This window comes from Podarcis pityusensis (genome assembly GCF_964106645.2).
Source record: "Podarcis pityusensis genome assembly, chromosome: 13".
NCBI classification, from domain to species: Eukaryota; Metazoa; Chordata; class Lepidosauria; order Squamata; family Lacertidae; genus Podarcis; species Podarcis pityusensis.
This window is the reverse complement of record NC_138038.1, coordinates 15,085,323-15,099,879: the sequence shown is the minus strand read 5'-3', so window position 1 is coordinate 15,099,879 and position 14,557 is coordinate 15,085,323. Positions and strand designations below refer to the sequence as shown.

Below are 14,557 nucleotides of genomic sequence, written 5' to 3'. Positions count from 1 at the left end.
AAGGAAATGCAAGAAAGCAAAGTGGCTGTCCAACGAGGCCTTACAAATAGCGGGGGAGAGAAGGCAAGCAAAATGCAAGGGAGATAGTGAAAGATACAGGAAACTGAATGCAGATTTCCAAAAAATAGCAAGGAGAGACAATAAGGCCTTCTTAAACGAGCAATGCAAAGAAATAGAGGAAAACAATAGAATGGGAAAAACCAGAGATCTGTTCAAGAAAATTGGAGATATGAAAGGAACATTTCGTACAAAGATTACCATAATAAAAGACAAAAGTGGAAAGGACCTAACAGAAGTAGAAGACATCAAGAAGAGGTGGCAAGAATACACAGAGGAACTATACCAGAAAGAAATGGATGTCTCGTATACCCCAGGTAGTGTGGTTGCTGACCTTGAGCCAGACATCCTGGAGAGTGAAGTCAAATGGGCCTTAGAAAGCACTGCTAATAACAAGGCCAGTGGAAGTGATGATATTCCAGCTGAACTATTTAAAATTTTTAAAGATGATGCTGTTAAGGTGCTACACTCAATATGCCAGCAAATTTGGAAAACTCAGCAGTGGCCAGAGGATTGGAGAAGATCAGTCTACATCCCAATCCCAAAGAAGGGCAGTGCCAAAGAATGCGCCAACTACCGCACAATTGCACTCATTTCACACGCTAGCAAGGTTATGCTTAAAATTATACAAGGCAGGCTTAAGCAGTATGTGGACCGAGAACTCCCAGAAGTGCAAACTGGATTTAGAAGAGGCAGAGGAACCAGAGACCAAATTGCAAACATGCGCTGGATTATGGAGAAAGCTAGAGAGTTCCAGAAAGACATCTACTTCTACTTCATTGACTATGCAAAAGCCTTTGACTGTGTCGACCACAGCAAACTATGGCAAGTTCTTAAAGAAATGGGAGTGCCTGATCACCTCATCTGTCTCCTGAGAAATCTCTATGTGGGACAAGAAGCTACAGTTAGAACTGGATATGGAACAACTGACTGGTTCAAAATTGGGAAAGGAGTACGGCAAGGCTGTATATTGTCTCCCTGCTTATTTAACTTATATGCAGAATTCATCATGTGAAAGGCTGGGCTGGATGAATCCTAAACCGGAATTAAGATCGCCGGAACAAATATCAACAACCTCAGATATGCAGATGATACAACCTTGATGGCAGAAAGTGAGGAGGAATTAAAGAACCTTTTAATGAGGGTGAAAGAGGAGAGCGCAAAATATGGTCTGAAGCTCAACATCAAAAAAACGAAGATCATGGCCAATGGTCCCATCACCTCCTGGCAAATAGAAGAGGAAGAAATGGAGGCAGTGAGAGATTTTACTTTCTTGGGCTCCACGATCACTGCAGATGGCGACAGCAGTCACGAAATTAAAAGACGCCTGCTCCTTGGGAGAAAAGCAATGACAAACCTAGACAGCATCTTAAAAAGCAGAGACATCACCTTGCCAACAAAGGTCCATATAGTTAAAGCTATGGTTTTCCCAGTAGTGATGTATGGAAGTGAGAGCTGGACCATAAAGAAGGCTGATCGCTGAAGAATTGATGCTTTTGAATTATGGTGCTGGAGGAGACTCTTGAGAGCCCCATGGACTGCAAGAAGATCAGACCTCTCCATTCTGAAGGAAATCAGCCCTGAGTGCTCACTGGAAGGACAGATCGTGAAGCTGAGGCTCCAGTACTTTGGCCACCTCATGAGAAGAGAAGACTCCCTGGAAAAGACCCTGATGTTGGGAAAGATTGAGGGCACAAGAAGAAGGGGATGACAGAGGACGAGATGGTTGGATAGTGTTCTCGAAGCTACAAACATGAGTCTGACCAAACTGCGGGAGGCAGTGGAAGACAGGAGTGCCTGGCGTGCTCTGGTCCATGGGGTCACGAAGAGTCGGACACGACTAAACGACTAAACAACAACAACAACAAACAACAACTGTGTAACATGCAGAAAACAGCATTCTTAGAGAAATCAAAGACTGGAACTGAAGGAAGTCGGGGGGTGGGGGTGGGTGGGTTCTGTGGGGGTAGGGAGAAAAAATGGGAAATAAGGATGATATGTTTCTGGATAATATGTTTTGTTTTAATTTTGAATAAAAACGTTATTTTAAAAAAAGAAAAGAAAGAAAAATATGGTAAGTTGGTCAGTTAAGCCAGATTGATTCGTATGCTGTCGGCGGATTTTTGTTGTTGTCTTGTTGGGCTGTGTATGTGACAAAGGCAAACCATATTGGGGTGAAGGCGTCTTCATCTGTTTGGCCCCGTGTCAGTTTCAGTTTATTGGTTAGTTTTTCTAATGCTGTTTCTCGTACTATTTGATATCATTGATCTATGCTTGCTCCTGACAGGTCTCTCCAGTGTCTGGCTATGATGCTTCTGGCTGCTGAGATTAGATGGGTTATGAGCTCTTTATGATGTGAGTGCGCATTATTATCTTGGAAGACCCCAAAACAAACGCATACATACCCCACTCATACACAAAAACAGATCTCACTGCAACCAACCAAAGACAACCAACCACACCCTAGGCTACCCCCAACCTCCTTCACCACCAAGGAAATACAACAAGCGAATAGTAAGAGAACCCACACAGCTGACGCTGACCCACACAAAACCCCACACATACACTAAGTAGAAGAATAGAAGCCTTGCCACCCCACCCAACCCACCATTCCCCCTCCCTTTCTCTTCCCCTTTTCTTCCTAACCTAACAATGTATGTGACATTAATGTCTCACAACAAATGAAACTGATCTGTAGAAAACACAACTTGAAAAAAGAGAGACAATGCACGTATTTTTGTAAACTAAGAAATATTTAATAAAAAATATATTTTAAAAAACCCAAGCACAAGTCAGTTGGTGAGTTGATCTAACGGAAAACGAAATTGTGTCTTTTCTTTTAAGCAGATGCTTCCAGAACCTAAGACGGTGCCTGTTTGATCTTACGATCCTTCAGGGACTACGTTCTTAATTGTTCGTTGTTGCCATAGAAAGAAAAGTAACTGGCGTTGCTATAAATCAGCTAGGGCTGATGTACATTGTAATCCAAGATGTCTGGAAGGAACCAGCTTGGTGAAGACAGTTACGAATAATTTAACCTCAAGATTTTAATAGCTATATGTAGCATAACTCTCATATTTCAAGAATATCCGTTTATGCACATATATTTGATCATATTCATGGAACCGTTGCAATTTGTTTTTAGGAAAGCCTGACTTGATTATTCACTAAACAAAAACAAAAATTTACTCTTGGAAAAAAAAGAAGAAAAGCCCATATTTTATGGACCAAAATAAAGGGAAACAATGTCAAATGAACCCCCCAGGTGGAAATAACAGGGCATGCACCTAACTTTTCCAAATCCAGTTTGTTGATTGGAAAACTATAAAATCAACAGGGACCCCCTGTATAATTTACCCCCCAAATCAGTCCTTTTTATGCCATACATAATGAGCGCCGCAGACAGATGTGATTTCTGCCACTTTCTCTCTAGCACACAATGGGCTCAAATCAGCGTTGGACGGGAGCCTCAATCTTTATGTATGGCAAATGAGGCAATAAAGGTTTCATGCTGGATAAAAGGAGCCCATGTTGGGCCAGTTTGATCAAGTGTGAAATTGTGCCACTGCTGAACCAGTTTGGTGACTTGCAAAATTGTCTTTTTCTCTCCCCTCTAATAATTCCTGCCCCCCCCATGAAGCCATCCCACCTACACACATACACACAAACTTCCCCCGCCTTGACTTCGAGGTTCACATCGGGCTTTGGGCTTTGGCAGGTACAATTATAGCTTACATTTCTTTAAATACCGATGATTTTTCAAAGCACCCTCAAAAAAAAATAACATAAAGGGAGACAATTAAACAGCCAACATCCCAAAGGTTTTCATTAACTGTGACTCGCCAGAGTTATATGTGAGCTTGCGTTACCATAGATACAGTTGCTGGAGTTATTATGGTCCCAGGTTTGGGCTTATTTGGTGTTATGCGCCGGCTCGTGTAATATAAATATATACTTGTGCGCAAAGATATGTTTCTCCTTCTGTCAGCCCCATCTGCCGCTACCTGGCTCTGAAATGATGTTCTTGTTTTCTTGTCTAGGAGAGACAAGATGGGAGTGGGGCGGTGGAGAACGAGCCAGAATGCAAAAGCAGCAGAAGAAAATTGAACAGGAAGAGGAGAAACAGATGCCAATGGACATCTGCTGGACAGAATAAAATGGAAAGAAACAGCTAGTTGGCAACCCTCCCCCCTCAAACCACCCCCCAGATGTTGGAGGGGACTGAAATAGAACTTGGGTGTCTTTTATTTCATTATTTATTTTTAAACATTTCTATTGATGCTTTTGAATTATGGTGCTGGAGGAGACTCTTGAGAGTCCCATGGACTGCAAGAAGATCAAACCTATCCATTCTCCCTACATCTGAAATTTAATAAAGTTGTGACCAATTTTAATCCCCATAGCACATTGCTTTGAGTCATTATTCCGCTCGGGGGTCGCCTGGGGTTGGGGGGACTCCGCCTGTCCACACAAAAAAAAACCCACTGTCTTGGCCGCTTCGTGCGATCCACTGTCCTCCTTTGCAACTTGGCAACCTTTTATCACGTATTTGTGCCATGGAGATTGTACAGGAAATCCAACTCAAACACAGAGGGCTGCAGAGGGGATTATTGATCTAATTTGTATTTTCACATCCTTTATTAATCTTTGGTCATGCTTAAGTTTCCTAAGCAATGCACCTGCTGGGCTGCATTTTCCTTCATTCAAGTTTCTGGAAAGAAAAGAAACAGGTGAACACAATTTCTCCTGCTCTGGAGGCCAGGGCCCGAACCAAAGGATTCAAGTTGCAAGAAAACCCTATGATTCTTCCTGAGATCCATCTTGATTAGGGGTGGAAAGATTTTTTTCCGTTTCTCATTTTTCCAATCTTAAATTCTGTTCTCCACATTTCTGCAGCAATTTGTGTTTTTAAAAAAACTTCAGCATTTTAATGTGACTTTCTCCTAATCGACACATTCTTCTATACAGTTTCTAAATGTACACATTTTTGCGGTTTCTCCTGAATGCATTTCTGTATGTTATTTTCACTAATATATTCATTTTGGGGGGGGCACACTTTCACTTAATATATGCAATTTTGTAAACATCGCTTGCTGTCAGAGAAATGCATTCCTAAATGTGGATAAGCGCAAACATTGAAAGATGGCTGTGTTTTGGTTCTCACATTGTTCCAGGAAGGGTGGATTTGAAAGGGTCAGCTTTAAAGGCAAACTGAATCCAGTCACTGCCCCACCCCTAACCTTGGTAGCGACTGTTAGAATTCCTGCTCCATGATTGCAGTCATGGGATTTTTGTCTACCACATGACAGTATATGTTTTGACTCCACAGAGTGGGAAGTGACGGAGTCAGGATGTTTGTGTTACTGTGTTTCGTGAAGTGGGACTATTGTCCTTTGCTCTTTTTCTTTTTGCTGTCTGATGCTAGAGAGAGAGGGAGCCATGTTGCAGTGCTCCGTGTGTGTTTATATGTAAATAAAGTAGATTAGCCAAAATGCTGAGTTGCTGAGGTCTGTTATGCATGATGCCCAAACTCTGCAGATCCCTAAGTGTGCTGGTGTCGGTTGGCATCGGTCGCTGTGATGTTCAGGCTGAAGAAAGCTTTTGAAGCTCCCGAACGAAAGACCAGAAGGGAGAGAACATGCCCGTCGGGCATGTGTCTCTGCCAGGGTCCTACTCAAGTACAGGCCGAGCTCCTGACAGCAACTGGCCCTCCACGTTCCAATTCCAAATTCTAAAAATGAGTTTGTTCCTACAGTGACATTCTGCTACTCCAACCCCACAATACCTAGAATAGAGTGGAGGGCTGGGTGAGGAGTCATACTTTGTTTTGCTAAGAGACTCCAGTGCAGCCTAATGTCTGGGATGGGGTGTGTGTGTGGGTGTGTGTGTGTGTCTGTGTGGGTGTGGGTGTGTGGGAGAGAGAGAGAGAGAGAGAGAGAGAGAATATGCCAAATTGGTGGGAGGAAGAGCAGGGAAGATGAGGAAAAGAGGTTCAGAACACAAAAAAGTGTTCAAGCGGGACCTTTTGTAGCTCTGAACTGACCGCCTCACTGGGGCGATGCTGGGCTGCTGTTAAACACAGACCTTTTTTGCGTAACAAGCATGTCGTGCTTATAATTCCATCTTGGCTACCAGGTGTTATTTTAAATGCGACTTCTGCTTCCCAGAGCTGCAGTAATTGGACTGCTCACAGGAAGAACGGCAAATGCGTACGGCACAAACTGCCACCAGGCTGTGACACTCCTGAGACACACACACACACACACACACACACACACACACACACAGAGCGCTCTCTTTTACCCAATGCTATTGCAGTACAAAGGGGAATAGGAGGTGGCTTTCCCAAACTTTACTAGGTCTGTTTTTGTCACATGTCAAAACTGTCATCGCTGCCATTTGAGAGGCATTCCACTTTCAACCAAAAACATACCGCCACTGTTTAATGGCAGCGTTCGCACTCCTTTAATGGTTAGGAGCCTGGCTAAGTGCCAGTGGTCTAGGGGCTGGCCTTGCAGAATTATTTGGTTTTATTTGGAGGGGTTTTTTTTAGTGGGGGAGAAATGAATGCACAATGGGAGCCTTAGACAACACTGCCCACCCCCCGAGCACCAGGGCTAGGTTCATACTTGAATTTACAGCATACACTGCCCAATAATAGTAAGATATCTGGGCAGTGTACCATAAAACCAACAACAACCTACATGTTCTTCAACATAGTTTGGAAACATGCTTGTTTTATTCACTCTTAAGATGCTGTTGTTGTTTAGTCGTTCAGTCGTGTCCAACTCTTCATGACCCCATGGACCAGAGCATGCCAGGCACTCCTGTCTTCCACTGCCTCCCGCAGGTTGGTCAAACTCATGCTGGTAGCTTTGAGAACACTGCCCAACGACTTCATTCTCTGTCGTCCCCTTCTCCTTGTGCCCTCCATCTTTCCCAACATCAGGGGCTTTTCCAGGGAGTCTTCTCTTCTCATGAGGTGGCCAAAGTATTGGAGCCTCGGCTTCAGGATCTGTCCTTCCAGTGAGCACTCTGGGCTGATTTCCTTAAGAATGGAGAGGTTTGATCTTCTTGCAGTCCATGGGACTCTCAAGAGTCTCCTCCAGCACCATAATTCAAAAGCATCAATTCCTCGGCGATCAGCCTTCTTTATGGTCCAGCTCTCACTTCCATACATCACTACTGGGAAAACCATAGCTTTAACTACCGTATACGGACCTTTGTTGGCAAGGTGATGTCTCTGCTTTTTAAGATGCTGTCTAGGTTTGTCATTGCTTTTCTCCCAAGAAGCAGGCGTCTTTTAATTTCGTGACTGCTCTTAAGATAGCATAACCAAATTCGGCATGATGGTTCCCGAGGTTGAGAAGTAGGTTTCTGCCTGTGTTTGCATAGAATTTGTATTGAATCAAGATGGCAGAAAGAACCTCTCAAAGCCACACTGATTTTAACCACTGGTTTCAGCAATGTGTCTGTTGTTGCTGCTGCTGCTGTTTCCTTGGAATTCCAAAGCAAAACTGGTAGCAAAACAGAATATGAGCACCTACCACTTAGAAATTAAGTGGGCCCATGCTGTTCCCCGCTGTTTGTGCCTGGATGTGGGTTTCAAAGCCAAATAAAACAAACGAGGCCTGTCAGCCTTTCCCTCCTCTGCCAGAAGAAACTAACAAGGGAGCTATGTGTGTCTGCCTGGGATCCTTCCCTTCCTAGGTCGCTTTTTCAAAGTTCTCCACTACCTCAAGGCACTAATCAAAAGGTAGGCAGCGACTGACTGCTCTCCCGTTTGCAAACTCGGTGCTGAAGGTAGCTCCCCACTCTGCGCCCCCCCGCCCAAGGCAGCAGGCCTCAAAGGATTGCTAGACACGGCTGGCCTCATTAGGGAAACCTGCAGACAGGCACAGCTGCAGCAAGGGTGAGGCACCCTGGGCTGCCAGTGCCACCTAATGAGGCACCCGGATTCCAAGGCACCCTGCTGATACTGACAGGGCTTCAGAAAGGGCGCTTTGCCATCTTTCTCTTGTTATTGTTATTGGGTTGTTGTTTTTTAAGCGAGAGAACTTGCAGCATAATGTCAGTCAAGCTAATTTTCTAGGTAACTGTGCAGAATACCTCCCTCCGCTCTGAGGGAGACAGGGAGGCACAAAGCCTCGATGCCCTGAAGCTATTATGCCTCCTTCACAGATGTGGGCTGCCATCTTTTCTTCCCTTCCTTCCCTTTGTTCTTTCCATACTACAGTGGTACCTCAGGTTACAGACGCTTCAGGTTACAGACGCTTCAGGTTTCAGACTCCGCTAACCCAGAAATAGTACCTCGGGTTAAGAACTTTACCTCAGGATGAGAACAGAAATTGCGCGGCAGCGGGAGGCCCCATTAGCTAAAGTAGTACCTCAGGTGAAGAATGGACCTCCGGAACGAATTAAGTTCTTAACCCAAGGTACCACTGTAAAAGCTGCCAGGGCAATGTGAAGCGCCATTAAAAATTATTCAAATAAGCGCCAGTTGTTTGAAGAGCTGCAAAGTCCTGTCAGCGTAAAAAGGCCTTTAAGAGATGCCTGGGAATCAAAGGCTTTGGGAAGGAGGCATCCTGTCAGAGGCCTGGCACCTCCTTCCCAAAGCCCAGGCTTCTGCCCGGCTTAGTGGGGGAGGCATGATGTCACGCACACCATGCCAGCCCCCCAATCGCCCCTGAAAGCTGGTGCCTCTGGCCTGGTTCACCTACGAAAATTTTTGCCACACGCCACTGTCCCTAACCAATCCAACATGTGTAAGTGGGGACAGTGTTCTTTTCCGATCAGATAGGCACTGAGATTTAACGGATGCTATCTCAGCGAGGCTTTGAATCAACTTTATGCCACCATCCTATTTTCCCATAGGCCTTTCTGGTGCCTCAGAGGAAGTTCTCACAAAACGAAAGCACCTCTCATGCCCACAAAGGGAGGAATCAGACGTGCAATCACAATATGCCCATAAATCAATCCATATCCCTTTTAACCAACATTTGATTATTTATGAAGCAGCTAGCACCATTAGCCCTAGCACAGAGCAATTAGGTGGATAAAGCCCTTTAATACAAGCTTTTACCCGTAGGAAGTGGCTTTCAAACATTCCAGCTTCATATGGACTTGTTTACCACCAAAGCCACTGTGGAGAATTCTGGGAAACACACACAAACACACACACACTGCATCTGGAATATGCTTTGTGAACCGAGGATGCGGCCGCTACACTTCAGCAGCAATGTGGAGGGATGGCTCATAACATTTAGCTTGGTAAAAATAATAATTTAAAAAAAGGTAAAGGACCCCTGGACGGTTAAGTCCAGTCAAAGGCAACTATGGGGTTGCGATTGGAAGACACAAGAGCTACCCACACTGGAGGAATGGCAGATGAAACTGATGGACTATATGGAACTGGTGGAAATGACTGGCAGAATCCGTGACCAGGGAGAAGAGTCGGTGGAAGAAGATTGGAAGAAATTTAAAGATTACCTACAGAAATATTGCAAAATTAAAGAATGTTAGAGTGATGATGGATTGAAATTAAGTGGTTTCTAGCTGTACAGGCTTTAAAGTTATATACAGATCAAGATTAAGGATTAGGATTAAAAAGGTTAAAAGAATGGAAAATTGGCTATTAATAGATAAAAATTTAATGTTATATTATATTAAGATTAAGGATTGGGATTAAAAAGGAGAGAAAGGAATTGCTGGACAAACAAAACCGAATTGGAATACAAAAGAGGGAGGTATGAGGAGGTCCAGAAAATAAGTAAATTCTAAAGTAGTGATGAAAAGATGGAATTGTTTTTAACTGTTTTTTCTTTTTTTTCCTGTACTTTGTATTGTGTATTTTTCTTTTTATTTTTAAATTCTTTTCTTATCGATGTGTTTCTTTTTATGTGAAATTTAATAATAAAAAAAAACCTATGGGGTTGCGGAGCTCATCTCACTTTTCAGGCCGAGGGAGCCAGCGTTTGTCCACAGACAGCTTTCTGGATCATGTGGCCAACATGACTAAACCGCTTCTGGCGCAACGGGACACCGTGACAGAAACCAGAGTGCACGGAAACACTGTTTACCTTCCTGTCGCAGTGGTACCTATTTATCTACTTGCACTGGCGTGCTTTCAAACTGCTAGATTGGCAGGAGCTGGGAAGGAGCAACAGGAGCTCACCCCGTCGCGGGGATTCGAACCGCTGACCTCATTGGCAAGCCCAAGAGGCTCAGTGGTTTAGACCACAGCGCCACCCACATCCTTAGCACACAAGGCAAGATACATAGAACTCAAGGTTGGCCAAGTTACATTGCCACCTGAGGCAGACCATTCTACAAGTGGCTTTTTCTGAGAGTAAAATAAAAATACAACGGTTAATAGTGCGGGGAAGGGTCACAGCTCAGTGACTGAGCATCTCCTTTGCATGCAGAAGGTCCCAGGTTTGACTCCTGGCATCTCCCGGCATGGCTGGGAGAGATGCGTGTCTGAAACCCTGGAGAGCTGCTGTAAAGAGAGAGCAGTGTAGACAATACTAAGGTCGGTGGACCAATGGTCTGACTCCGTCTAAGGGAACTTTCTATGTTCCCTGAAATGGGCAATATGAAAGGAAGAGTTGAGAGGTGTCAGGCTTCAGGGAATCCGATCCCTCCCACAGTGGGCAACCAATAATTAAATAAACAAGGAGAGTTCTTACCAAGTCTTTTATTCAATATTCACAGAGAGAGGCTTTGAAAAGTGCCTCTCTTGCAGTGATGGCATTGCTCCAAGTCAAGCCCCACCCCCTCCATCTCTCCTATTCTACATCATCCCTCCGTTGGCTGATCTGTGCCTTCTGCCTCTGCGTTTTCTGTTCTCCTACTTTCAATTCCCACCATGTTCTGGGAGAGGAGGGGTCTGGCATGCTTTCTAAGGAAAACGAGTCTGTCAGCTGTCTCTCCCCTGCTGCTGCTTCTGCTTCTTCTTCCACTATTTCCCAGCTTCTCCCTTCTGCAGCCTCTGAATTATGACCATCTGCCAACCCTTGTTCTAAATCTATACAGTGGTACCTCGGGTTAAGTACTTAATTCGTTCCGGAGGTCCGTTCTTAACCTGAAACTGTTCTTAACCTGAGGTACCAATTTAGCTAATGGGGCCTCCTGCTGCTGCCACACCACCGCCACGCGATTTCTGTTCTCATCCTGAAGCAAAGTTCTTAACCCAAGGTACTATTTCTGGGTTAGCGGAGTCTGTAACCTGAAGCGTATGTAACCCGAGGTACCACTGTACTGTCTCCTCTTCTCTGGCAGGTTCAGGCTCCCCCTCCTCTGCCCAGTCCCTGACAAGGGGCAATCAAAGAATGGACAAGCAGCGGAGAGAGGACATGGGGTCAGGGCCAATGGGTGTGGCCCCCGCTGTAAGTTATAAATGGACGAGGGCTGCAGGTGCTTCAAAAGGCACGCCGTTCCCTCTCGCAGAAGAATCCCTGCATCCTTTTCAATAGAGGGAAGGGCTGTGGCTCAGTGGTGGGGCATCTCCTTTGCTTGCAGAAGATCCCGGGTGCATTGCAGAGGGTTGGACTAAATGACCCTTGGGGGTCCGTTCCAGCGCCATGATTCTATGATTCAGTCCCTGGCATCTCCAGGTTAGGGCTCCTGTCTGAAACCTTGGACAGCAGCTTCCAGTCTGCATAGAGAATTCGGAGCTAGAGGAAGCAGGAGAGAGTTCTATGTTCCTAAATAACCGATTGCTGCCCTTTGCAGCACTATTTGTTGCACTATTTTAGTGTTGTTAGCCGCCCTGAGCCCGGCTTCGGCTGGGGAGGGCGGGATATAATTAAATTTTTTTTATTATTATTATTATTATTATTATTATTATTTCGCAACACCTTAAGCCAGCTGCCTGAGACTGTCTGTGCAACGCAGGGAAAGATGTGTACTCAACTAGCAGTGTGCTAGTCTTGTCTTTAGGAATGCTTGCCCGTCTCATGGAGGGAGCTGTGATAAGGCTTTTGCAGCAACCCAGCATCTCCCAGGAACACAGCACAAAGAAATGGGGGGGGGGGGACTGAGGAAAGAAGCGGGTGAGAGTTTCTTCTCAAATCCCGAAGGCCCCTCCAATTTTTATTTTTTTTAAAAAAGGACAAAATATTGTCTGCTCCCAGGGGCATAGCCAGGATTTTTTTGGGGAGGGGCAGGACTTTTGTGGGGAGGAGCAGAACAGACATGATTGGTCAACTAGTTAAGTATTTTTATTATTTTACTTTACAATGTGCTCCCTAAAAAGGAAAAGCTTCCGGCTCCATCCCGAAAGTGCATTTCCACCAGTCCCCCGCGGGGCAGGCTCTCAGCATCAGATGGGAATTGGGAGCTGTCCAGGTGCTGAAATGAGACACCTTCCACCTCGCTCTCAACGGGACTGCAGCCCACGCAGCTCTGGGAGAGAGAGGGGAGGGAGGGAGGGAGGGAGGCAGGCGCTGCTCCAAGCCCACCGTGGACTTTGCTAATTACAGTTTGTCTAGATGAGTCAGATGCAGGCTCTTCCTCCAGTCTGGGGTTTTGCATCGGAGCCAGCTAGCAGCTGCCTTGGCATCTTTGCAAGACAAAAGGGTTCATTATCAACCATCCACGCATTCCCTTGCATTGCTAGTTAAGCTTCCCTTTATTGGCCTTTTTTCATACCCACCCAAATGCTTTGCATCATCTGCTTAGGGCTACTGGTGGCCCGTGGGCTAAATCCAGCCCACAACCTTTCTGGCCGTTAGTCATATACCCCTCAATTGACCAAAAGGGGCCTTTTAAGCCCCCTAACCATGCCCCCCCCGCATTTCCCTTCTCTTACTGGGGCTGGGGGGCAGTAAATAATCAGCATCCTTATAGCGAGTCAGGGCACAGATTCTTCAAGCCTAATTGTGCCCTGCTCAGACGGGCAGCAGATTCTCCAGCAACCTTAAGCAGGGGAACTCCCCACCCAGAGATGTTAGGGAGAAGTTGAGGCATGTATTCTCCCCATTTGTCTCTTGCTCTCCCCAAAAGAGTCTGAGCCTTTGACTGTGTGCCTAGCAAATGTTCACTAAGGCCCTGCTGCCCCGCCCCGCCCCACCCCACCGCTCAGATTTCCAGAAACTTTCTGTGGGGCAGAGAGAAGGGAGGGGTGCTAGTCAGCCCTCGTGGACCATCTTTCCACACCGGGAATTGGACTGGAACTTATAGTCCCAGCACCCATGGCAGGACAGTGACACTGCACACACAATTCCTGACGAGATGACTTTGAGGTCTGTTCAACGGGAATCAAATCGCATCATTTTCCATGACAGGGGCACATGCTTCACTAGGGCCTGGGAGCAACTCAAAAAAGCTGCCTCTACCATTGTGACTCCAGAAGATAATATTTTTTGGAGGGACTTTAGCACAGGAAGAGAGGCCACTGGCAAGTTGCAATATTTATTTCAAGCATGAATTGCCTGTTGTTCTAGATCTCTATGGCCCTACCTTTGCAAGCATCCTTGATCTGAGTGCTCACAATAACCACTAAAAGAGAACCTCCAACAAATCTAGCTGGACACCAGGACTTTACACATAGACCCAAAAAACCCCACCTAGCATCGAATGATCTAGAGGACGGTAGGCAAACCTTAGAGATATGCTGCATTGAAGAAAGCTCTGAAGGCTCTGCCCTGACGCTGGTTTCACAGCAGTGAAAGCTGTGTCTTGTGTGAGGAATGTCAGCTGCCACTGTTGAGGAAGAGGAGAGGTGACGTTCATAGTAGGATCACAATGGGTCAGGCTCCCTTAGCTGGTCAAGACAAACTCAGTCTAAAGAACTTGCTTATTTTTTGGGGGGGGGGGGAAATATGTGCCTTCCCTTCCATTAACATTCCCAGCATAGTTCACATCTGAAGTACAATGAAAATCAAAATATAACTAAGAATATTTAAAAAATGTTGCTTAAAAACTCTGGAAGCATGAACACTCAGCTAAAGCCTGTGAATACTAGTGCCACTGTATTCTGCTCTGGTCAGACCTCACCTGGAGTACTGTGTCCAGTTCTGGGCACCACAGTTCAAGAAGGACACTGACAAACTGGAACGTGTCCAGAGGAGGGCAACCAAAATGGTCAAAGGCCTGGAAATGATGCCTTATGAGGAACGGCTAAGGGAGCTGGGCATGTTTAGCCTGGAGGAGGTTAAGGGGTGATATGATAGCCATGTTCAAATATATAAAAGGATGTCACATAGAGGAGGGAGAAAGGTTGTTTTCTGCTGCTCCAGAGAAGCGGACACAGAGCAATGGATCCAAACTACAAGAAAGAAGATTCCACCTAAACATTAGGAAGAACTTCCTGACAGTAAGAGCTGTTCGACAGTGGAATTTGCTGCCAAGGAGTGTGCTGGAGTCTCCTTCTTTGGAGGTCTTTAAGCAGAGGCTTGACAACCATACGTCAGGAGTGCTCTGATGGTGTTTCCTGCTTGGCAGGGGGTTGGACTCGATGGCCCTTGTGGTCTCTTCCAACTCTATGATTCTATGAAAG

The 14,557-nt window shown here is 45.6% G+C and overlaps 1 protein-coding gene and 1 long non-coding RNA gene across 6 annotated transcripts in view; one reads left to right on the top strand and one right to left on the bottom strand.

Annotated features, from left to right (window-relative positions):
• The window catches only part of LOC308460438 (la-related protein 6-like), a 35,966-nt gene that overhangs the window by 15,625 nt on the left and 5,784 nt on the right, over positions 1-14,557 (bottom strand). For 2 of the 5 annotated variants that reach the window (XR_013978566.1, XR_013978567.1), the window contains 2 exons: positions 9,982-13,761; positions 7,293-9,390 (listed from right to left, as the gene is read on the bottom strand). The exons of 2 other annotated variants lie outside the window; for them this stretch is intronic. The gene's annotated coding sequence lies outside the window, so the exon portion shown is untranslated. Of the gene's footprint in view, positions 1-7,292; positions 9,391-9,981; positions 13,762-14,557 lie in introns of those variants that run through there. One more of the 5 variants, XR_013978565.1, reaches the window with a different exon arrangement.
• Positions 2,133-4,455, top strand: LOC308460692. Its single transcript, XR_013978728.1, has 2 exons — positions 2,133-2,412; positions 4,098-4,455. It is a non-coding gene; the product is annotated as an uncharacterized lncRNA (long non-coding RNA).